Source organism: Schistocerca cancellata, chromosome 5, assembly GCF_023864275.1.
Source record: "Schistocerca cancellata isolate TAMUIC-IGC-003103 chromosome 5, iqSchCanc2.1, whole genome shotgun sequence".
NCBI lineage: Eukaryota > Metazoa > Arthropoda > Insecta > Orthoptera > Acrididae > Schistocerca > Schistocerca cancellata.
Window position 1 is genome coordinate 567,066,912 of NC_064630.1, and position 23,761 is coordinate 567,090,672.

Sequence of the window (23,761 nt, forward strand, 5' to 3'; positions counted from 1 at the left end):
ATGAATACAGAAAATGCTTGAGAGATGAAGAGTTATAGAAGGAAGAATGAAGACTTCATAGAGCAGAAAAACAGTAGTGGAAGGGTGAAGGTGGGAGAAACATGAAGGAGGAAGATAAAGTGATGAATGTGGAAAATTTTTGGGGAGAGAAAGATTTTTGGAGATGAGAAGTAAAACAAGGGACGAGGTGGTTCAAAATGGTTCAAATGGCTCTGAGCACTATGGGACTCAACTGCTGAGGTCATAAGTACCCTAGAACTTAGAACTACTTAAACCTAACTAACCTAAGGACATCGCACACATCCATGCCCGAGGCAGGATTCGAACCTGCGACCGTAGCGGTCGCGCGATTCCAGACTGTAGCGCCTAGAACCGCTCGGCCACTCAAGCCGGCGGGACGAGGTGGGGTGGAAGAGGTAAAGCGAAGATATTTTCAGGTGAGGAGAGACAGAAATTCTGAAAGAAGATGAAGAAATAAGAGGAGGAAAAATTTAAATGAAGATTCAATCAGCAGGAAGAAGAAAAATAAAAGGAAAACGCGATTAGGAATGAAGCGGTAGACACAAGCAAGAGAGAAGATGCCGGGAAACTAGAAGAGTAAGAGATCAAATAAGAAGCAGAAGAACAAGATGAACAATAAGAGGAAGAAAAATGTTGCAGAATTTTTAATTAATAATTACGAAAATTTTAAGGAACAGGGTAATACTGAGAGTCAACAAAACAAATTTGTAGGAACTGTTGGCTTACAGTGGGTTTTACTAAGCATAACACAAGTACCAAGACATGTCAAGATTCATGTTGCATCTATGAGAAGAAGAAGCTGGAAATGTAAGTAAACGATACAGGATAAAAAGCAGTGAAACTGATGTGACCACAAAACGTCAAAAAACCACTTGTAATGGAAAGGGAGGTGAACATAGAATGTGCACATACCAGGACATGGAAGATCAACCTTTGAAAGAAGAGAAGAAGGAGCGAAAGAGTTAAATGTCAGCCGCTAATAGATATACAATTAGGATGGATTGCTTGTGTCACCTTAGTGGATGCTGACAGTATCGTGACTGTTCAGAAGAGTAGTATTAGTATATGCTAACAATCTTAAATTAATCGCTTCAACTCTAACGAAAATCAGAATGGAGAGTGCAGTATGACCTACACTACCTTCTAATTCGGAGAAGTAGAATTTGAACAAGTACATGTGGTCATCCTTAGATTAAATGTAGATATCATCCTTGGGATGGATTTGTTAAACACATCCGAAGCAAAGATAGATCACGTTCAAACAAGTTCAGTTCAACAATGTCTCAAAATAGAGTGAGTACCATTTTATGGAACAGTATCTGAAACACCAGCAAACGTCTGATGAAAGAAATTGAAAGAGTTTGAATATAATACTGACAAGAAGATACAACTCTGACTGATGAGTACACATCAGTGGAAAGTGATGAAAACCAGGGGCAAGTAGTTTCAAAAGTGGACAGTCTGAAAAATGTTACTATAGAATAAATAAAATATTTAGAAGAATTGTTATTCAAATGCAGACCAACTGGAATAATACAAAATTATAAATACTAACTCAAAATTAAACCACAGAAACCGTTTACAGTTAAGCTGTAGCTCGTGCTAAAACCTAAGATAGCAGCAGTGGAAGAATAACTGAAGAAAATGGACAAATGGGATAGTATTACAAGAGCCAATTCCCTGTATATTAATCCGTTGGTAGTAGTGAATAAACACGATGGTACCTTGAGAGTTGTGTCAGACATTAGAAACCTCAATAAGAATTATAGGATGTGAGTCGAACTGATCAGTAAACATGTCCAAGATAACGCAAAGTTTGAGAGTTGTAATATGTATGTCCAGCTGCGATCAAACGTGCAGGCATTTACAAGTAACCAAGGAAAGCAGAAAATATAGCTCTTCTCTGTTCAATGGTAAAAGTTAGCATTATCATTATAAAGTGATACCATATATATATCTTTAAATCTAATTGAGCTCCAAATCTGTATTCAAAGTGCAAATGATCATTGTAAGTGATACTCTTATTCCATATGGTATCACTTTATAATGCTAACTTTTACCATTGAACAGACTTTGTAGTGACCACCAGTTAGTTGGATAACGCTGTAACATACTAAAAGAACTATTTGAAGCCTTAATAAAACAGGAATGGTGCTAAATTTTTTAGAGACACAGATGGGAAAGAGCAAATAAGGATTTTGGGCCATTACATACCTAGGGACAGTATGAAACTCATCCCTAAGAAAATGCTTGGCCGTGAAAATCTTCTCCACCAATGACAGAAAGCAATTAATATCACGATTTGGAACGTGGAAATTTTACAGGATGTTTACACTAAACCATCTTTTCAACAGCCAACGTCTAGCAGAGCTTCAACAGAAGACCAGTTTACAACTGACAGCTAGAAAGTATTTGATTTAACTAAACAGATGTTTGCTACCGTTAGAAATCTGAATAATCCTGATGTAAATACAGCATTTCATTTGGATACTGGCAGCAGCAACTACACCATCAATTGCTATTTGCATCAAGAGACAGAACAAAGGAATGAAAAATCAATCGTATCCATAGCATTCGTTGGTGTGCGACTGGCTACGTGTGAGAATTACAGTGTCTCAGAAAAGAAGCCACCAGTATAATTATGTGGGATTAAATAATTTTATTTATTATGTATAAGGACACCATGGAACTGTTGTCACAGACTGCATGGCACTAATATATTTTAAGGAATTTGGAACGCTGCTCAGTGTTCATACAGCAGTTCGAACTAGACATTAAACATTTTGAAGAAAAACTAGTGGTACCATGTGCTCTCTCATGTGTTCCCATAGATGTTCAAGAAGAGAAAGGCAGATAGTGATGTAGCCAAATTTACCAAACAATTTATATAAAAGGGATTGCTCAAGAAACAGATATCGAGAAGGTATATAAAAAACCTAAAGGCTACGAAGAGAAGATCCTAACTGGCAATTAGTACTGCCAAAAGTGAACCACCAGAAAGATGAGATTCAGATAGATGTTATTGCATACAAAGTAATATTATTGAACAGGGAGCGTGAAGAAGTGTCTTTTTTAAGCATGAAAATACCGAAAAGCTGTAAATGGTGCTTTTCAAGAAAATGGAATTGCTTATGAAACTATGTATCACCATGTGCAACGGATGTCAGAAAGCCAAGGAAGTAAACTAAACCATTCTAGGGCTCATGCAAAATATCCTGCCTATCATATTACTTATTACACTTGCTAGCTGCAGATATGTTCAGTCCATTGTCCAGAAACATTGGAGGGAGTCTATATATATATATTGGAGGTACTCTCAAAGTAAGTCACTCTTTATCACAAAAGCAAAGTGACTGCACAGAATATAGCCTCTGAGGTCTATAAGCACGTGGAAGACATAAGCAGGATAAGAGCAATTCTGTCAGATTACGGTCCTCAGTCTCATGCCAATGGAAATCATAACTGGCAGTGTATATTACTAAAATTATCTATACAATCACGAATCACCTGGCAAGTAAGTTGTCTGAGAGATGCATGAGAAAATTACCTGTGTTTTAAAGAACGTACTGTTCAGACTGGTATATTGCGAAGACGTTAATAACTGCACAGTGCACAAAAACATGGGATGTGGTGAAAGGAGAATCAATTGTTAGTGCTGAAGTATAATTAACACAAACAAAAATACTAGATGAATTTAAATTAATCGCTTTTGCACAAATGGACTTTCTTTAAACTTTGAAAGAACAAAAAAGAAAAACACATTTCCCTTACTCTGTGCTCTCGAAAATACCCAATCTCTATTAATGTAGTTTGCCAACAACAAATAATAAACAGGTCTAAAAGTTACAAGTTCTTAAATGTGAATGTCAATGAAAACTAAAAATGAAAAACTGTGCATAAGCTAAAACGTTTAGGGTCAGCTACTTTTGCCCTAAGAATAACTAACAGTAGCCAATGCTAAGGAAATTGAAATCAGAAAGTTAACGTATTTTGAATATTTTCCTTCACTGCTGTTCTGCAGGATAAGATTTTAGGTTAATTCCTCACTTAGGCGAAAAGTGTTAATTGCAAAAGAAAGTTATAAAAATTATATGTGGAGTTTACACATCTAAATTTAGTCACTCATTGTAGTGCTCTAATCCTCAGTAACGGTTAAAGTGAGGTTCAGTGCTACTACGGAATAGTGAATGCTGCTGGCGGAGACGGCGGTACTGTAATAATTCCCGGAGTTTCTTGAAGCTCTCTGTTAACTAATAGTAAAGAAGCCAACATTTTCAAATGTCGATGTGGGACGTTTCGAGAATGTGGATGGGGACTATGAACATGTGACTCAGTGTGTCGGTTATTCTGAAACTAGGAAAGAAATGTAGATGACAAAAGAACTTAAAATAATATATCTAACATAAGTGACGTTCTATTTTTTTCTATATCTTTATTACAGTTTCATAAATATTTCGCAAGCGGCTACATTAAGTTTCTGAATCTGGCAATTTTTGAAAGGTTTCTGCTTAAGATGGCCAAGGTCAAAGTAGTACCTTTTGTGCATGTGGATGGGAATTGAGGTTAAGTGACCATGTATCCTGACTATGCTAAAATTAGAAATGAAACATAATTTTAAATTTTTCATTTATTTTTAAAATCATGTTTATGACATGAGCGACACTTTTTCACCAAATCTTATTTTTGATTTACAATTTCATAAAAATTTTCACAAGTTCCCAATATGAATTTTACAATCAGCATTGCACGTAGTGTTTCAACTTTAAGTGAAGTTTTTTACGATGTCCACATAGAATTTGAAAATACTCGTTCTGAAGGTGCGTTCGTCTCTGGTGAACCGTGTACATATTGAACGATGGCCACTCAGTTTGTATGTGGTATGTGCTGTTCATGAAGTATGTTGAATACCTCTAATCATCATTCCTCCATGCTGCTCATCATATCTTCCCATCTCTTCAGGACATCGTGACTGACGTAATCTGAAATGTAGTTTACCTCGTCAAACAACCTATCTTCAGCTATTGTAGTTGCCCTCGTTGGCATCTGCATAGTTAATTGTTGCTAAGTCTGCTCCACATCAGCCCATTTCAGACCAATTTTAACTCACTCCAGTCATACGTTTTGAATTCATTGTACTGATCCATTTACTTCTGAAGGTACTTGATGCAGCTATCAAAGAACTTACGTATATGTCACATAAAATAAATTTTGTCTATGTTTGCACTGTCCACAATTCCTAACTCATTTCGTATGCTCAGAGGAATATAGTCGTTTTCTAAGCGCTTAGTGTACATCTCCTTCCATCATCTTCACAGAGTCATTAAATAAAGCGGCTTGTACATGTATAAATTTTAATCAAAGCTCCCAACATTCATTAGAAAAGAATGCGTGTAGCACACCAGGGCATTTTTCTTGCGATAAAAAGTAAGATTTCAGTGGTACGTACATTTGAAGTACTCTTTCTACTGCAGGCAAAAGTGTAAGCCATCGTGTTTTACATTATCCCAGGATTCTTTTGTACTGCATTTCCGCTTCTTCACAAAAATGTTTGAGAGCTTCTACGCAGGCTGTTTATAAATAAAAGTACGAATAAATCTTCGTAACAATATATTCGCCGTCCACTGGTAACACATCTGCTGATGTTTGTATAGCGTTGTGTGCAATACGCGCTGCGCACCCCACGCCAGCTATTTTTCTCCCTAAGCCCTCTTGAAGTTTGAAGAAAACATTACATTGTCCTTCACTTTGAACTTCGCCAAAATTTGTATTGGCATTATCTGCACAAATTCCCATGACTTTCCCCTTAAGCCCATGTTTTTCCAGAATGCCCATTAAAGAATCATATATAATAACTGCAGTTTCAGCAGGTAAATTCAGGATATCTAATATTTTTTACATTAATTCCAGCCTTTCGATGGGAGTTCCGCTCTAGTATTGTAAATATTTTGAGTTTTTTTATGGCTCTAAGCACTATGGGATTTAATATCTGAGGTCATCAGTCCCCTAGACTTAGAACTACTTACAAATTACTAACCTAAGGACATCAGAGACATCCATGCCTGAGACAGGATTCGAACCTGCAACCGTCACAGCAGTGCGGTTTCGGACTGATGCGCCTAGAACCGCTCGCTTTGTGTTTTGAAAAGTCTGTGCAGATACAGATAAATGGAACGTCTGTAAGTTCTGCCTGTAGGTTATCTGAAGAAAAAGGCGAAATCACATTCTTTATTACTGCGTCGCACTTAGTTTTCAAGCGGCGAAACTTCTTTTGAAACACTTTTTGGATCAATTTAGAAGTGCATTCCATCGATCTGAAACTTACTTGTGCCTCACTGTGTGGAAAGCCCACAAACCTTTGGCTCTTGCAAATTCTTCGTAGTCAGCGAAGTTTTACTGACGAAAGTTAGTCGAGAATGATGATGTACCTGCAGCAGTCTGCACCTTTTTATGTTTGTCAGATGTTAAACGATGTTGTATATTGTGGAGCAACACAGAACACCCCATTACACTTTCGGCCCCGCACTTCTGAAGGTGTTGTACACTTCTGTAAAAAAAGGGACCTCCTTTTGCAAGTACTTCGTGAATTGACAAATTCGCTATTTAACAGTCGGTGGCATTGCTAAGTAAAACAAGCAAATTAGTTCACGGACCTCGGCGAAGCACACAAACACAAATCAACAACGTCGAGTCTTCGCGCGGACTAATTTACAATCTAAAAAATCGCCCGTTGAACATCGGCATCACCAGAAATGTTTCGTCTGGAACCTATTGTTTTTCAGATCGTTGGCAATCTCAGAGAACTGAGAGTGGTCACCCCGCGTTAACAGCAAATGGTGTTTCACCCATTCGTACTATATATTTATTTCTATTTTTATGTACACTTGACAATTGAAGGTAGTGCACATAATCACACTCACCAGTTCGTATCCTGATTCCTTGTGCTGAAGATACGTGGGAATAATCTGCTGTTGGTGGAATGTGAAAATTACCGGGATACGGTACATGCGGGTTGTAGTGTGACGTCTCCGGGCAAGACATTTGTAAAATCTGTGTAATATATGCAAAAAACATTTATCTGTGTTCTTGTATTTTATTTCTGTATGAACAGTTATTGATTATGTGGATTCTGTATAAAAGAAATAATCATCTTGCATTTTTATGTTTGTATAATATCATGTATGCCAATTTTGCAAATAACGTCTGTGGTCAGCGAGTGTGGGAACCGACGCAGACAATGACAATTAAATAATTAAAAAGATATGTATTAGCATATTAAATTGCTTATAAACAGTGGAGGCTTAGACATAACTGTCTCTGTCTTCTCGTAGCCGTGGATGTTGTAAGAGCCTGTGACGCTCTCCCGAACGCTTAGTTCGCTTTCATTTGTTTTTTGATCGAGAAAGACGCCATTGGGCACTGATGTATAAAAAAGGTGTGTGCTTTGAATTTTATGTTACTTCTGAATATAGAAATTGTTAAAAATACTTGTAATGATTTGTAGCTCGCTTGACAAGTATTTCATTACACATTTTTAACCCTTTTCAGCAAATTTAGCATTTCTTGTGACGCAGTGCAGCCCCACGATCGCGTGAGACGCTGCCGCGGCAGATTAAAACTATAATTGAATGAAAGCAGTTTTCCTGCAACTAAGCAGGCAGGTAATTGTACATTAAAATTATTTCTTTCATCTTCACAGAGACCAGAGAGGAGAATTGCAGATTTTATTACGTCATTTTCAGATGGACATGGGCAACTACTGAAGTGCGCGCCATTTACGAAGGCGGCCGAGTTTAGGTTCGTTCTGCGCATCTGACGTCACAAAACACAGTCAGCCAATGAACAGAGAACGACGTTGCCAGAGCTCGACTGCGGTACTGAGCACGGACGAGTGTCTTCAGTTTTAGAAACGTTCAGTCATAAATAAAGTAAATGGACAAAAGCAATCTCTTGATAGCAGACTTTCTATAAAAGAAAGTTTGGAAAAAGCATTCTTTATACCAATTGCTTCATATTCTATTAATAAATTAAACCAAAGAAGCAATAAGCCTCCTAATTCAGGCGATAGCAAGGAAATTCATTCTCACTAACCGCTTTTTCGCAATAAAGAATAGCAGTAGTTGTGAATTTCCTATTGTACTTCGACGAAACGTGAGTAATTCATAGTCATACCGACAGTGTTTGTCGGTATTTTGCGTGATGCTTTAAAGTCCTCCAGGAATTTCGTCGTATGACGAGAAGCCGGCACGGTAGCTCAGCGTGTTAGGCGGCACGGTATCTCAGCTTGTTCGGTCAGAGGGTTAGCTGCCCTGTGTAATAAAAAAACTGAGTTAATGGATCAACGACGAACTGAAACGGGTGTCTTGTGACGTCCGCACCGTGCAGATGAAACGAACGACAATGAACAAATGAGAATAAAAAATGGCGTGTTCGAGGGCTGCGTGCTCTCTGTTATAAAAAAAACTGAGTCAAGGAAACAACGAACAACTTGTATGGATGTCTTGTGACGTCCGCCCAGGCCCAACGCAACGAAAAATACCGAACAAAGTGGAAAAAAGCTGTGTTAGCGTAATGGTTAAGGTGATTGGCTGCTAAGCAAAAGGTTCTGCGATCAAACCTTGTTCAGTACTTAATATTTCCTTTATTTAAAAACAATATCGATGTGTCTTACTTCATGAATTTTATTCGTTTGAATGTAATTTTTTGAAATTTCTAGTGGCAACTAAAGTACACAGTGAACTTTTACCTCTGCAAGCTCTTCAAAATTTCGTGCAATGGTTTACTACATTTAATGCTGCACAATACTGCGTTGAACATCGAAACAAAATTAAGTCATTTTTGGGGGGAAGGTATCAGTCAAGAAGATGTGTAAAAATCAAATTTTTGTGCCAAATAGTTTTTGTGAAATCGAATGATAAGTGTGTCAAAGCAGTGGGAACACCATGTGTCTGCACAGGTGAGCAGTGCAGTGATGACAAAATCGCGCACAGCGCGGAATGCGGGGAGCACGTCTCTGTAGCAGCGAAAGGGTTAATGCGGCCGTGGTGGCTTTACTTCATAAACTGCGCGCTCCCTCCTAAACGTAAGTTTGCGAACTATACTGTACTATGGCACTGCTTCTCTTGGCGCCTGCAACGGGTAACACAGCCATCTCCAGCGTCTGGGCGGGCATGCGCGAGCCGCCAAAATAAAAGAATTGAACTATAGTACAATATTAGTGACGTAAATAATTTACGTAAATTAGAGTGTTAAAACTGTACTTGTGTGAGATCAAAGACTGCTGTGTTGAAATCTGGTCTGGCTAATACTATTAAATGGCTCTGAGCACTATGGGACTTAACATCTATGGTCATCAGTCCCCTAGAACTTAGAACTACCGAAACCTAACTAACCTAAGGACATCACACAACACCCAGTCATCACGAGGCAGAGAAAATCCCTGACCCCGCCGGGAATCGAACCCGGGAACCCGGGCGTGTAATACTATTAAAATAATTTTCATTTTTACTTTCATGCTCTCGTTAGCCGGTGCAATCAATATTATTCAAATATTTAAAAAATCCACTGCAGCTTTTATGTCTGGCAAGCATTGCAAACTGTAACTTCTGTGCATGTAATAAGAGTAATTTTCAGTACATTTCACATACTAAAGTAGAGCAAGACATGCTTAATTTCGTAACCAGTTGCAGTAATGATACAGTGTTTCATTTCTAACAAGCCAGATCAGAGTTATGAGAACATAGTTTTGCAAATTAACGATCATACATTCACAGCAGGAAATCTTTTAGTGTTGTGCGTATCCCCACATAATAGGTCAGAGTGCACAAAGTTAAATTTTGAAGTACAGAAACCAATAGTGAAAACTGCATTTTATCTTTTGTGTTTGCAACGATAATCAACATCTGGTTTACTTAAAGTGCTATACTATGCAATACAAACCGTATCATAAAAGTTCAATCCATGATTTTATTACTACCAAGCAAATGAAAAAAATTTGTTTTTACATTCAATCAAACTGTATATAAAATCAAAGTGAACGGGGATATGTAACATTAGGCATTTTGCGGGACACTTTTCTTAAGTCTTCCAATGCGGGACGGTGTGGCAGAATTGGGGACTGTCCCGCAAAATCCGGGACGGTTGGCCGCCTTAACTAATAGGGATGCATTTGAGAGATAATTATAACGGATACAAAGTAGCAAGGACGATGAATGGGGCAAATCTTAATGGCGCGTTGCGAGAAATTGGAGAAAGGACATTTCCAGTGACGAAACAATCTGTTAGGCGACAGCACCACTAGCTGTAAATACCGCGTCAAGCAGGTTCAGGCTATTAGCAAGGAAGCTGCGATACGTTCGCGACGAGGCGGGCCCGTGCAGCAGCTATGACGTCACTCGCCGGTCGCGGTGTCGCGGCCTTGCGGCCGGCGCCGAAACTCAGCCGCAAGGCCGCGCAGATCTGCGCAGGTGTGCGGCCGCGCAGCGCCCTTGAGGCTTTCCTTCAGCCCTTCTCCTCAGCTCGGCGGCCCTCCGCGCCACCTCTGGCTTTCCTGCTAATTGGCCGAGCTGACCGAGCTGGCGGCCAGCTGCCAATTGCTCCGACTCTCTCCGCCAGGTAGCATGCTCCAGTATACAGGGAGTTACAAAAAGGTACGGCCAAACTTTCAGGAAACATTCCTCACACACAAAGAAAGAAAATATGTTATATGGACATTTTTGTAACACCCTGTATAACGTGACGTATTAAGAGTGCTCTGTGATTCTTAAAAGTCCGTCCACACGATGCTTTTTTTTTTTTGGTCTTCAACATCGTGCAAGCGCATAAGCGCATGCGTAATTTCCTGAAAATGAAGGCCGTGCTTAAAGCGCAGTGGGAATCTTGTCGCTTTTTACCTGATACCACGCAGCTGGCGCCCATGAGTGTTTTTACTATGTAGTGTGCTGAGGACTTGAGATTGTACTGTGAAGCGATTTATGTGTAATAATGCCTGTTGAATGCAAAAGAAGCTCGCTTAAGCATATAGACGAATGTCGCTTCTGAAAATTATTTCAATAAAAATTTGAGATGTGTTGCCCAGAGGGTCAAGTATTAGATAGAAGGTCTCCGAACATATTATTGTAAAGAATTCGAAGTAGGAAAACAGAGAAGAATAAGACAGAAATTTATCGAACGTATGTGTGAAAACTGTGGACGATTGTTCGTGCTATGGCGAATTAATGAGCATAACAACCGAGTAGCCTGACATGTGAACAAGCTACATCTGTAGCTCCTCAACAAACTACTGGCAACAGAAGTGAAGCAGATGCAAACAATACAAAACCGAAAAACACAACCTCTTTTCTAGAGGATCCTGGCGTCTATGAAAATCCAAAATTTGTCGAGTCCGATAATGTTAATCTATTTACTAGTATCATTTTTCAGGATTAAAGTTGTGTAAACAAATAAAATACAATGGTGCAATGAAAGATAACACTTACGACTAGGAATCTCCCTTACGTATTTCACAGTTTCAGGAATAATCATTGTTTGTTTTGAAACGCGGAACAAATAGTTCAAACTGGCATATATACCGCCATTTACTAGCTAACGAAATTTTGTTGCCAGCCTTATCGCTGCAGTTTCCCAAGCAGAAAATTTGAATTCCCACAGTGATCTTCTGAAATGTTCAGACAAAACGTTGTCATCACTTTGTATTTCTCGTACCACTGTTATTTAGAAACTTCTTTACCTGCAGTCGCTTTTGCGTTTCCTTTTTTTGTCGACTTTTCATCACACTAAACGCAACACGATCTCCAAAGCAGAGAAGAGGATTCATAGCGACTGCATGAGCAATGAGGCAACGTGTGGACACGAGGATGCCCATACGTACATGCGTTCTTCCCACAGATTTTTGTTGGTTGGTTGGTTGGTTTTTGGGGGGGGGGGGGGGCAGGGGGCCAAACAGCGAGGTCATCGTTCCCATCGGATTAGGGAAGGATGGGGAAGGAAATCGGCCGTGACCTTTCAAAGGAACCATCCCCGCATTTGCCTGAAGCGATTTAGGGAAATCACAGAAAACCTAAATCAGGATGGCCGTATGCGGATTTGGACCGTCGTTCTCCCGAATGCGAGTCCAGTGTGCTAACACTGCGTCACCTCGCTTGGTCAGACTTTGTTTGCACGCCCTTTTATTTCCGTGCATCTGAGATAGCTCACGAGGGAAGAGGCGTCGTGTGTACATAGCTTAAGAAGGGTATCAGTAGAGTTTGTTTCAAAATTTTGTACCAGTATCTTCGACGCCTCCTACCTGCATAATACTACAACAGTTGAATACAACTGCGTTTGTCAGAACTGGAAAAAAAATATTTTTCACATTCCTTATAACAGTTAGACATCGCTAGATATTAAAATACCTCCAAATAACCCTTTCCTGTAAACCAGTATGCGGCATTAACCGAAGAATGAATTTTCTAACTGATCGAACAAGAAGATTGCATCCTTCCAATCTCCTCTACACGTTTAAGACACTAATCTGATCCATTCTTACGTTTCCCAAGTTCAATTGATCTGTCTAAATTCTACAACTCATTTCAAACTCTTGGTAGTCTGTAAGCATCCACACAGTCTCTTAGCACACTGTCAAATCTGCCTCGTTTCTCACCATTATTGAAATCTACACATTTACAACATGTCCTCGATACTCGTTAAAAGCTCTTCAATCCTGGTACTCCACTGGGCCTTCACCAATATATTATTTGAACCCAGCGTCTTGACAATCCGCTCTCACACCCCTAACGAAACACTTACAAATTTCCTCCATCAGATTATAAAATCAAGGCTCCTGTCTGCCAAGCTTAAGCCTTACCTCAAAATTCATAATGAGCCTCGCAATACGTATCCTGTATAACGTATTCCTTCATCCAATTCTAGGTATCAAACACACACCTGAACACATTTTCTTTTAAAGTACTTAAAACTGCTGTCCCCCCCCCCCCCCCCCCGCTCTCTCTCTTTTTTAAGTCACAGCTATACGGGCCTCTGATCCAGCTCCTTCATGTTCACTCAACAAACCTCCACCATCTTCAATCTTTCTTCGAATTTAAAAAAAAATAGCATTGCTGCGATTTTGTGAAACATAAATAAGATCGGATACCTTAACATTTCCACGTCTTTGAGTCGTGATCAGAACGTCCTGTGTCCCGAATTCGAGCTTCGACAATGCTTAAATTTAGAATAAAAGTGATCAGTGATGGCGACCGAACCCTTCCGGTATATGAAGCCACCCTCGTTTTCCAACGGCCTTGTCAAAGAGGGAGAAGAAACAGACAAGGTTAAGAGAAATGCCTTGCTCTTAGGGTGCGAAACTGCCCCTGAAATGCGGAAGAATTACTGATTATCAAGGGTGTGAGAATGTAAAAGACAACGGAAATCACTATATTAAAAACTCATAATGTGTATCAACGTGGCCTGTAAATTAAAAACATGTCATGATGTACTCTCCATTTTCAAATGATTCCGAATTAGTTTCCCATTCGGATCTGCGGGAGGAGACTGGCAATGGGGAGGGGACTATGAGGAAAAGATGGAAAAACCACTGACGGGATAACATTCTACGTGTCGGAGTATGGAATGTCAGAAGTTTGCATGCAGTAGGAAAAATAGAAAACAAGTTTTTTCGCTGTAGAAATGCAGTAACATCCCTATTTCTACAGTGAAAAATCTTATTTTTGACGATGATATGTATACAAGTCGGAATATTTTCGTATCTGCGGAAGTAAAATCTTTTGCAGTACCACTTGAAAGTGAGACAAAGGAAGAAATTGCAATTCTGAAATAAATAATTTCTACAGTCAACGACTAATATGATGTCTTTTAAAAAACGACTATTCACGATGGTGTATAGACTGTATGAGATTGGCGATATACCACACACTTCTGGAAAAACGTCATTGACACAATTCACGAGATAGCAAGCGTACATTCAGCTTACCAGCTCATGCATCCAAGTTGCTGACAAGAATAATAAACAGAAGGCTGGAAGAGGCAACTGGGGATCTGTCAGATGGTGATCAATTTGGCTTTAGGAAACGTAAAGGCACCAGAAGGCAGTTGTGACGTTCCCGTTGATAATAAAAGGAAGAGTGAAGAAAAATCAAGAAACGTTCAAAGAATTTGTCGACCTTGAAAGAAGTTCGACAATGTAAAATAGTGTAAGATATACGAAATTCTGAAAAAAATTAGGGTAAGCTATGTGTATGTACAAGAACTAAGGTGGAACAGTACGACTTTAAGACAAAGTACGAAATGGTCGGATTAAAAAGGGTGTAAGACAGGGGCGTAGAATTTCGCTCCTACGGTACAACCTGGAATGGTTAGAAACTGTAGAGAACAACAGAGGCCGGGATACATCCAGAAAATGATTGACGACGTAGGCTGCAAGCAACACTCCGGCAATAAGATGAGAAGGCTGGCCCTGGGGCAGAATTCGTGGTGGGTCACATCAAACCAGTCGGAGAACTGATGACTGAAAAGCAACCGTAGCATAACAGTAACAAACGTAGAACCACTATCTTAATTTTAAAAACAGTGTTCTGTGGAAATTTTTATTTTGTTTTCAATTAAAATCCACCTCCCACCTCCCGACTCACACCTGTTAGGAACAAGTAAAGAGTATACAATAACAACGAAAGGAAACAATGTTTTTGACCAATTCAGCATTAACTGAGGGTGGTGGTGGGGGGGGACTTTCTTTTCTTATACTAACTTACTTTAGAAATTTCTTGGGAAATCTGTCGTCGTACATTTCCGAAAGAAACAAGCCCGTGTACTAGAGTGTTAACTGACAATTAAGATACAATCATACCATTTACTTTATTAAAATAGCGACCGAAAAAAAATCCCAACACCAAAAAATTATTAAACTAGAGTAATGAAATTTACGGAATACAGTTGTGTAGGCAACCTATTTAAGTGATTAACAACTGCAAGATTACAGGTTAATGTAAGTGCGAGATAGGCCATTGCACATGTGAAATCCTGGGCATTAATAATGCGTTTAACCGCCAGACTGTTGAATACATGCATGCAGACATGCATGCGTTATGTTGTACAGGCGCCAGACGTAAGTTTTTGGGATGGTGTTCCAAGCCTGTTGCACTTGATCAGTCAATACAGGGACGGTTAATGCCGTTTGTGGATGACGCTGGAGTTGTCGTCCGATGATGTCCCATATGTGCTCGAAAGGAAACGGATCTAGGACCTTGTAGGCCAAGGCAACATATCGATATTTTGTAGAGTATGTTGGGTTACAACAGCATTATGTGCGCGAGCGTTATCCTGTTGGAATACACTCCCTGGAATGCTGTTCATGAATGGCAGCACAACAGGTCGGATCACCATACTGAAGCACAAATATGGAGTTAGGGTGCGTGGGATAACCATGAGAGTGCTCGTGATGTCATAATAAATCGCACCCGAGACTCCAGGTGTAGGTCGAATGTGTGTAGCACGCAGACAGGTGGGTTACAGGCCCTCAACTGACCTCCTAACGAAGACACGGCCATCACTGGCACCCAGGCAAAACCAACTTTCGTCAGAAAACATAACAGACCTCCCATGAGCTCTGGCTTGATAGCATACGGTGGTGGTTTAGTGTCAATGGAATGCACGCAACAGGGCATCTGTTTCGAAGCTGTTCTTGAACCAAACGATTTTTAGCAATTCGTTGTCATTATTGTGCCAAGTGCTGCTCAGACTCCTGCTGTAGATGCAGTAGGATGTGTCAGAGCCCCACGCCGAACACGACGGTTTCCCTCTCGGTAGTACCACGTGGTCGTCCGGAGTCCGGTCTTCTAGCGACTATGTATTCTCCTGACCACCGCTGCCAGCTATCATGTAATGCTGTAAGATGTTGTTGATTAGGCGACTTTGTATAGTACCTATTAACGCCCAAAGATATATGTACACTAGGCTCTTCCCATGGAGACGTTGTCCAGGTGGACGTTACTTTGGTCGAATTGGTGTTCAGCTCGAAATTTCCAATTTTACATTCGTGCCAAGTCACAGGAGAACATCCAACTTCTCGTAACCCTATTATTCTACCTCGTGAGGTGTTGATAACCTCGCCTTCGTGGCCTTAAAAACATTCTTGAGTAACATCAACTCACCACGTCGAATCTCAAAGGTAACTAACGTTCACTGCTGTTACAGTGCATATTTAAAGGAAACCTGATTTGCATACTCATAGTCGCGCTACTAGCTCCACGTTTATGCGAATGGAGCGACATCTGAATAGACATCATCCTTTTGACGTAGACGATGTCTATTCAGATGTAGAAACACGCCTGACAACTTTCGTTTATGGCACACAAATCCTTCTTGCTGTTGTGGTTTTTTTCTTTATTCTTTTATTTTAATACTTTTTTTCGTCAGAGCAGTTGGATCGATACAAGCCTCCAGTACAACTATTGAAATTAAATTAACGGTGCTAGGAACTTGATTTATATGCACGCGGCAGGACGGGAGCTGGCAGGGAACAGCACCGCTTATATGCCAAAGTCCCCACTGAACTCGCAGACCACGAGACCACAATATAGGCGCTGAGGGGCTTCAGCGAGTGGCAAGAACGGTGCTCTTTCGGGGGGCTACACGAGAGTGTGTACCAAATATTATTCTAGCAATATCGAAAAAAGACATTAATAGAGCCATACACTAAGAATTACAGTTAAAGACTATATGAGATAAACAGAAGCTTAAGATCGAGCCAAGGCTGTCTCACATAGGACAACAGGAATTCATACAAACAAATACTCAAAGCTAACATCAACAGTAGACAAAAAAATGGTTCAAATGGCTCTGAGCACTATGGGACTTAACATCTGAGGTCATCAGTCCCCTAGAACTTAGAACTACTTAAACCTAACTAACCTAAGGACATCACACACATCCATGCCCGAAGCTGCGACCGTAGCAGCTGCGCGGTTCCGGACTGAACGTCTAGAATCGCTCGCCCACCGCGGACGGTGCAACAGTAGACAGCGTCGATGGATGACCGCCCTGTGATTGGCTGGAGCTTCTCAAAAAAAGGCATACCTGGCAGAGCATGTCCTCTGTGATTCTGTGCACGAGGGCTTTCTCTAGTACTAGAGAACTGGTGAGCTGCAGATAAGGTAGAGTAGTATGGCGTCTTGATAAATGTTAGCGGCGTTGGAACCGAAAAATTTAAACCTCGTTATTTATAAGCAGTGGAAGACGTTTCTGCACAGATTTTCAATATTTCTCGAGTTTTCAGCCGGGTGACAGTTACACGTAATTAATGTTCGTCGTGTTGTTTCGTGAAAGCTTGGTTCAAATGGCTCTGAGCAATATGCGACTTAACTTCTCAGGTCATCAGTCGCCTAGAACTTAGAACTAATTAAACATAACTAACCTAAAGACATGACACACATCCATGCGCGCGGCAGGATTCGAACCTGCGACCGTAGCCGTCGCTCGGCTGCAGACTGTAGCGCCTAGAACTGCACGGCCACTCAGGCCGGCCCGTGAAAGCTTCATCCGGTACTACGATACAATATAAGCGACATTGTTCAAAAGACAATAATCTACATCGGTTGCCAAACTATGGGAGCCTACCGCCAAAATTATGGTGGACCAAATGAAAAATAGTGGTATTGTAACACAAGAAAAGGTGAATATGTCGTGGGAAGCCTCAGGAATGTAGGGCAAGAAACTAGCTTTACGACTAATCTAGCAGCTTCAAAGGTATTTAAATCAAAACGTCTTGAAATATTCGAGCTTTTTACGAGTTGACTCGGCTTCCCCAGCGCAGTGAGCTCGGTAGGCTGCAACGTGTTGACACACCTGCATATTGCAGGAGTCCGTGATTCCGTGCCTGTAATCCAGAAGATTCGCCAGACATAGTAAACAATGTGCAGTAATATATGCCAGACGAGCACACGTATAATAGCTAAAAACTTTGTTCTAGAGGGATAACATTTCTGGGATGTATTTGTTGCTGTGGAGTGCATCCATTCTAAACTTTAATGACACGTTGTCATACTGCGTAACATGACAAATGCCATGTTACATGATATGATGGCATGTGTCATCTTATACGACATTAAATCATTTATTATGTTACTTTACTTAACATAATGCATTATATACTGAAGAGCCAAAGAAACTGGTACTCCTACCTAACATCATGTAGGGCCCCCGCAAGCAAGCAGAAATGCCGCAACACGGCGTGACATGGACTCGACTAATGTTTGAAGTAGTGCGGGAGGGAACTGACACCACGAATCCTGCAGGGCTGACCATAAATCCCTAAGAGTACGAGGGGGTGGAGGTCTCTACTGAACAGCATGTTGCGAGGCATCCCAGACACGCTCAGTAATGTTCATGCCTGGAGCGTTTGGGGGCAGCGGAAGTGTTTAAACTCAGTAGAGTGTTCCTGGAGCCACTCTGTAGCAATTCTGGGCATGTGGGGTGTTGCATTGTCCTGCTGGAATTGCCCACGTCCGTCGGAATGCATAATGGACACGAATGGATGCAGATCAACAGACAGGATGCTTACGTACGTATCACCTCTCGGAGTCGTATCTAGACGTATCAGGGGTCCCATGTCACTCTAATTGCACCCGCCCCACACCATTGCAGAGCCTCCTGCAGCTTGAACAGTCCCCTGCTGACATGAATCGTCCATGGATTCATGAGGTTGTCCCCTTATCCGTATACGTCCGGCAGCTCGATACAATTTGAAACGAGACCCGTCCGACCAGGCAAGATGTTTCCAGTCATCAACAGTTCGACGTCGCTGTTGACGGCACCAGGCCGGGCTTAAAGCTTTGTGTCGTGCAACCTTCAAGGGTAAACGATTGGGCCCTTGGCTGCAAAAGTCCATGTCGATGATGTTTCGTTGAATGGCTCGCACGCTGATACTTGTTTATGGCCCAGCACTGAGCACTGAAATCTGCAGCAATCTGTCGAAAGCTTGCACTTCTGTCACGTTGAACAATTCTCTTCAGTCGCCGTTCTTGCAGGATTTTTTCCTGCCCCAGCGATGTCGGAGAATTGATGTTTTACCGGATTCCTGATATTGTCGGTACACTCGTGAAATGGTTGTAGGGGAAAATTCCCACTTCATCGCTACCTTGGAGATGCTGAGTCCCATCGCTCGGGCGGCGACTGTGACATCACGTTCAAACTCACTTAAATATTGATAACCTGCCGTTGTAGCAGCAGTAACCGATCTAAAAACTGCACCAGACACTTGTTGTCTTATATAGGCTTAGCTAACCGCAGTGCCGCATTCTGCCTGTTTACATATCTCTCTATTTGAATACGCATGTCTATACCAGTTTCTTTGTCGCATCAGTGTATTATAGGGCATGGTTACTAATATTAAAAAGTAGAAATCACGAATATGTCGAGATATTTGATTTAAATGTCTTTTAAAGCTGACAAGGTAAGTCGAAAATTAGTTTGCTTCTTTTACATCCCTGACTCTTACCAGGACATATTCACCTATGATAGGTGCATTTTCCATTCTAGTATATGAATACTGACGTTGTTGTTGTCTTGGTCTTCAGTCCAGAGACTGGTTTGATGCAGCTCTCCATGCTATTCTATCCTGTGCAAGGTTCTTCGTCTCCCAGTACCTACTGCAACATACATCCTTTTGAATCTGTTTAGTGTCTTCATCTCTTGGTCTCCCTCTACGATTTTTACCCTCCACGCTGCCCTCCAATACTAACTTGGTGATCATTTGATGCCTCGGAATATGCCCTACCAAATGATCCTTTCTTCCAGTCAAGTTGTGCCACAAATTTCTCTTCTCTCCAATTCTATCCAATACCTCCTCATTAGTTATGTGATCTACCCATCTAATTTTCAGCATTCTTCTGTAGCACCACATTTCGAAAGCTTCTATTCTCTTGTCTAAACTATTTATCGTCCACGTTTCACTTCCATACATGGCTGCACTCCATACAAATACCTTCAGAAACGACTTCCTGACACTTAAATCTATACTCGATGTTAACAAATTTCTCTTCCTCAGACATTCTTTCCTCGCCATTGCCAGTCTAAATTTTATATCCTCTCTACTTCGACCATCATCAGTTATTTTGCTCCCCAAATAGCAATACTCATTTACTACTTTAAGCGTCTTATTTCTTAATCTAATTCCCTCAGCATCACCCGATTTAATTCGACTACATTCCATTATTCTCGTTTTGCTTTTGTTGATGTTCATCTTATATCCTCCTTTCAAGACCATGTCCATTCCGTTCAGCTGCTCTTCCAGGTCCTTTGCTGTCCCTGACAGAATTACAATGTCATCGGCGAACCTCAAAATTTTTATTTCTTCTCCATGGAATTTAATTCCTACTCCAAATTTTATCTTATGTTTCCTTTACAGCTTGCTCAATACACAGATTGAATAACATCGGGGAGAGGCTACAACCCTGTCTCACTCCCTTCCCAACCACTGCTTCCCTTTCATGTCCCTCGACCCTTATAACTGCCATCTGGTTTCTGTACAAATTGTAAATAACCTTTCGCTCCCTGTATTTTACCCCTGCTACCTTCAGAATTTGAAAGAGAGTATTCCAGTCAACAGCTTTCTCTAAGTCTACAAATACGAGAAACGTAGGTTTGCCTTTCCTTAACCTATTTTCTAAGATAAGTCGTAGAGTCAGTATTGCCTCACGTGTTCCAACATTTCTACGGAATCCAAACTGATCTTCCCCAAGGTTGGCTTCTACCAGTTTTTCCATTCGTCCGTAAAGAATTGGTGTTAGTACTTTGCAGCAGTGGCTTCTTAAACTCATAGTTCGGTAATTTTCACATCTGTCAACACCTGCTATCTTTGGGATTGGAATTATTATATTCTTCTTGAAGTCTGAGGGTATTTCGCCTGTCTCATACATCTTGCTCACCAGATGGTAGAGTTTTGTCAGGACTGGCTCTCCCAAGTCTGTCAGTAGTTCTAATGGAATGTTGTCTTCTCCCATGTCCTTGTTTCGACTTTGGTCTTACAGTGCTCTGTCAAACTCTTCAAGCAGTATTATATGGCTCTGAGCACTATGGGACTCAACTGCTGAGGTCATGAGTCCCCTAGAACTTAGAACTAGTTAAACCTAACTAACCTAAGGACATCACAAACATCCATGCCCGAGGCAGGATTCGAACCTGCGACCGTAGCGGTCTTGCGGTTCCAGACTGCAGCGCCTTTAACCGCACGGCCACTTCGGCCGGCTGCAGTATTATATCTCTTATTTCATCTTCATCTACATTTTTTTTCATTTCTATAATATTGTCCTTAAGAACATTGCCCTTGTATAGACCCTCTATATACTCCTTCCACCTTTCTGCTTTCACTTCTTTGCTTAGAACTGGGATTCCATCTGAGCTCTTGATATTCATACAAGTCGTTCTCTTTTCTCCAAAGGTCTCTTTAACTTTCCTGTAGGCAGTATCTGTCTTACCCCTAATGAGATAAGCCTCTACATCCTTACATTTGTCCTCTAGCCATCCCTGCTTTGCCATTTTGCGCTTCCTATCAATCTCATTTTTGAGACGTTTGTATTCCTTTTTGCCTGCTTCATTTACTGCATTTTTATATTTTCTCCTTTCATCAATTAAATTCAAAATCTCTTCTGTGTGCTGTGTGCTGGAAAGAGCTACGCCACTCTACAGTGGATGCCTTGAATATGGAGTGATGGACCCCTCTGTACGCTGTGGCAACACGATGGAAGGGTTTGGGTTTGGTGAATGAGTGGAGAACGACACCTGCTCTCATGTATAATGCACACAGCGAAGTACCGTGTAGGTGGTGCGACGGTGTACAGCTATTCTTCGTGTTTAAGATGTGGGATTGTGAACTATTAGGAGACGATGATTGTTTGTGTTAGTATGACGACGCATCTTGTCAAAGCAGCATCTGTGAGGTAAAGTTTGTGGACAACAATATTTCTGAACAAGATTGGCCTGCCCAGAGTTTCGCCGGCCTGTGTGGCCGTGTGGTTCTAGGCGCTTCAGTTTGGAACCGCGTGACCCCTACGGTCGCAGGTTCGAATACTGCCTCGGGCATGGATGTGTGTGATGTCCTTAGGTTAGTTAGGCTTAAGTAGTTCTAAGTTCTAGGGGACTGATGACCTCAGATGTTGAGTCCCATAGTACTCAGAGCCATTTTTTGCCCAGAGTTTCGACCTGAACCCAACAGAACTTCTTTTGGATAAGTTAGAAGGTTGACTTCACCCCAAACTGCAGCTTCTGATTTCCGCTACTGAGCTGAGGAATAATGCTTGCTGTCGCTTCATATTTGGATACATTACAGAAAATTCCCTCAGCAGAGTTCAAATCTTCATAAAGGCGAAAGGTGGCTACACCCCGTATTAACGTCCATTAATTGAAGAAATATTTAATTTAATTGATGAAAGGATAAAATATAAAAATGAAGTAAATGAAGCAGGCAAAAAGGGATACAAACGTCTCAAAAATCATATCGACAGGAAGTCCAAAATGGCTAAGTAGGAGTGGCTATTAGACAAATGTAAGGATGTAGAGTCATATATCACTGGGGGTAAGATGGATACTGCCTACAGAAAAATTAAAGAGGCCTTTGGAGAAAAGAGAGCTATTTGTATGAATATCAAGAGTTCAGATGGAAACCTGGTTCTAAGCAAAGAAGGGAAAGCAGAAAGGTGGAAGGAGTATATAGAGGGTCTATACAGGAGCAAAGTTCTTAAGGACAATATTATAGAAATAGAAAAATGTAGATGAAGATGAAATAAGAGATATGATACTGCTTGAAGAGTTTGACAGAGCACTGTAAGACCAAAGTCGAAACAAGGACCTGGGAGAAGACAACATTCCATTAGAACCACTGACAGACTTGGGAGAGCCAGTCCTGACAAAACTCTACCATCTGGTGAGCAAGATGTATGAGACAGGCGAAATACCCTCAGACTTCAAGAAGAATATAATAATTCCAATCCCAAAGATAGCAGGTGTTGACAGATGTGAAAATTACCGAACTATCAGTTTAAGAAGCCACTGCTGCAAAGTACTAACACCAATTCTTTACGGACGATTGGAAAAACTGGTAGAAGCCAACCTCGGGGAAGATCAGTTTGGATTCCGTAGAAATGTTGGAACACGTGAGGCAATACTGACTCTACGACTTATCTTAGAAAATAGGTTAAGGAAAGGCAAACCTACGTTTCTCGTATTTGTAGACTTAGAGAAAGCTGTTGACTGGAATACTCTCTTTCAAATTCTGAAGGTAGCAGGGGTAAAATACAGGGAGCGAAAGGTTATTTACAATTTGTACAGAAACCAGATGGCAGTTATAAGGGTCGAGGGACATGAAAGGGAAGCAGTGGTTGGGAAGGGAGTGAGACAGGGTTGTAGCCTCTCCCCGATGTTATTCAATCTGTATATTGAGCAAGCTGTAAAGGAAACATAAGATAAAATTTGGAGTAGGAATTAAATTCCATGGAGAAGAAATAAAAATTTTGAGGTTCGCCGATGACATTGTAATTCTGTCAGGGACAGCAAAGGACCTGGAAGAGCAGCTGAACGGAATGGACATGGCCTTGAGGAGGATATAAGATGAACATCAACAAAAGCAAAACGAGAATAATGGAATGTAGTCGAATTAAATCGGGTGATGCTGAGGGAATTAGATTAAGAAATGAGACACTTAAAGTAGTAAATGAGTATTGCTATTTGGGGAGCAAAATAACTGATGATGGTCGAA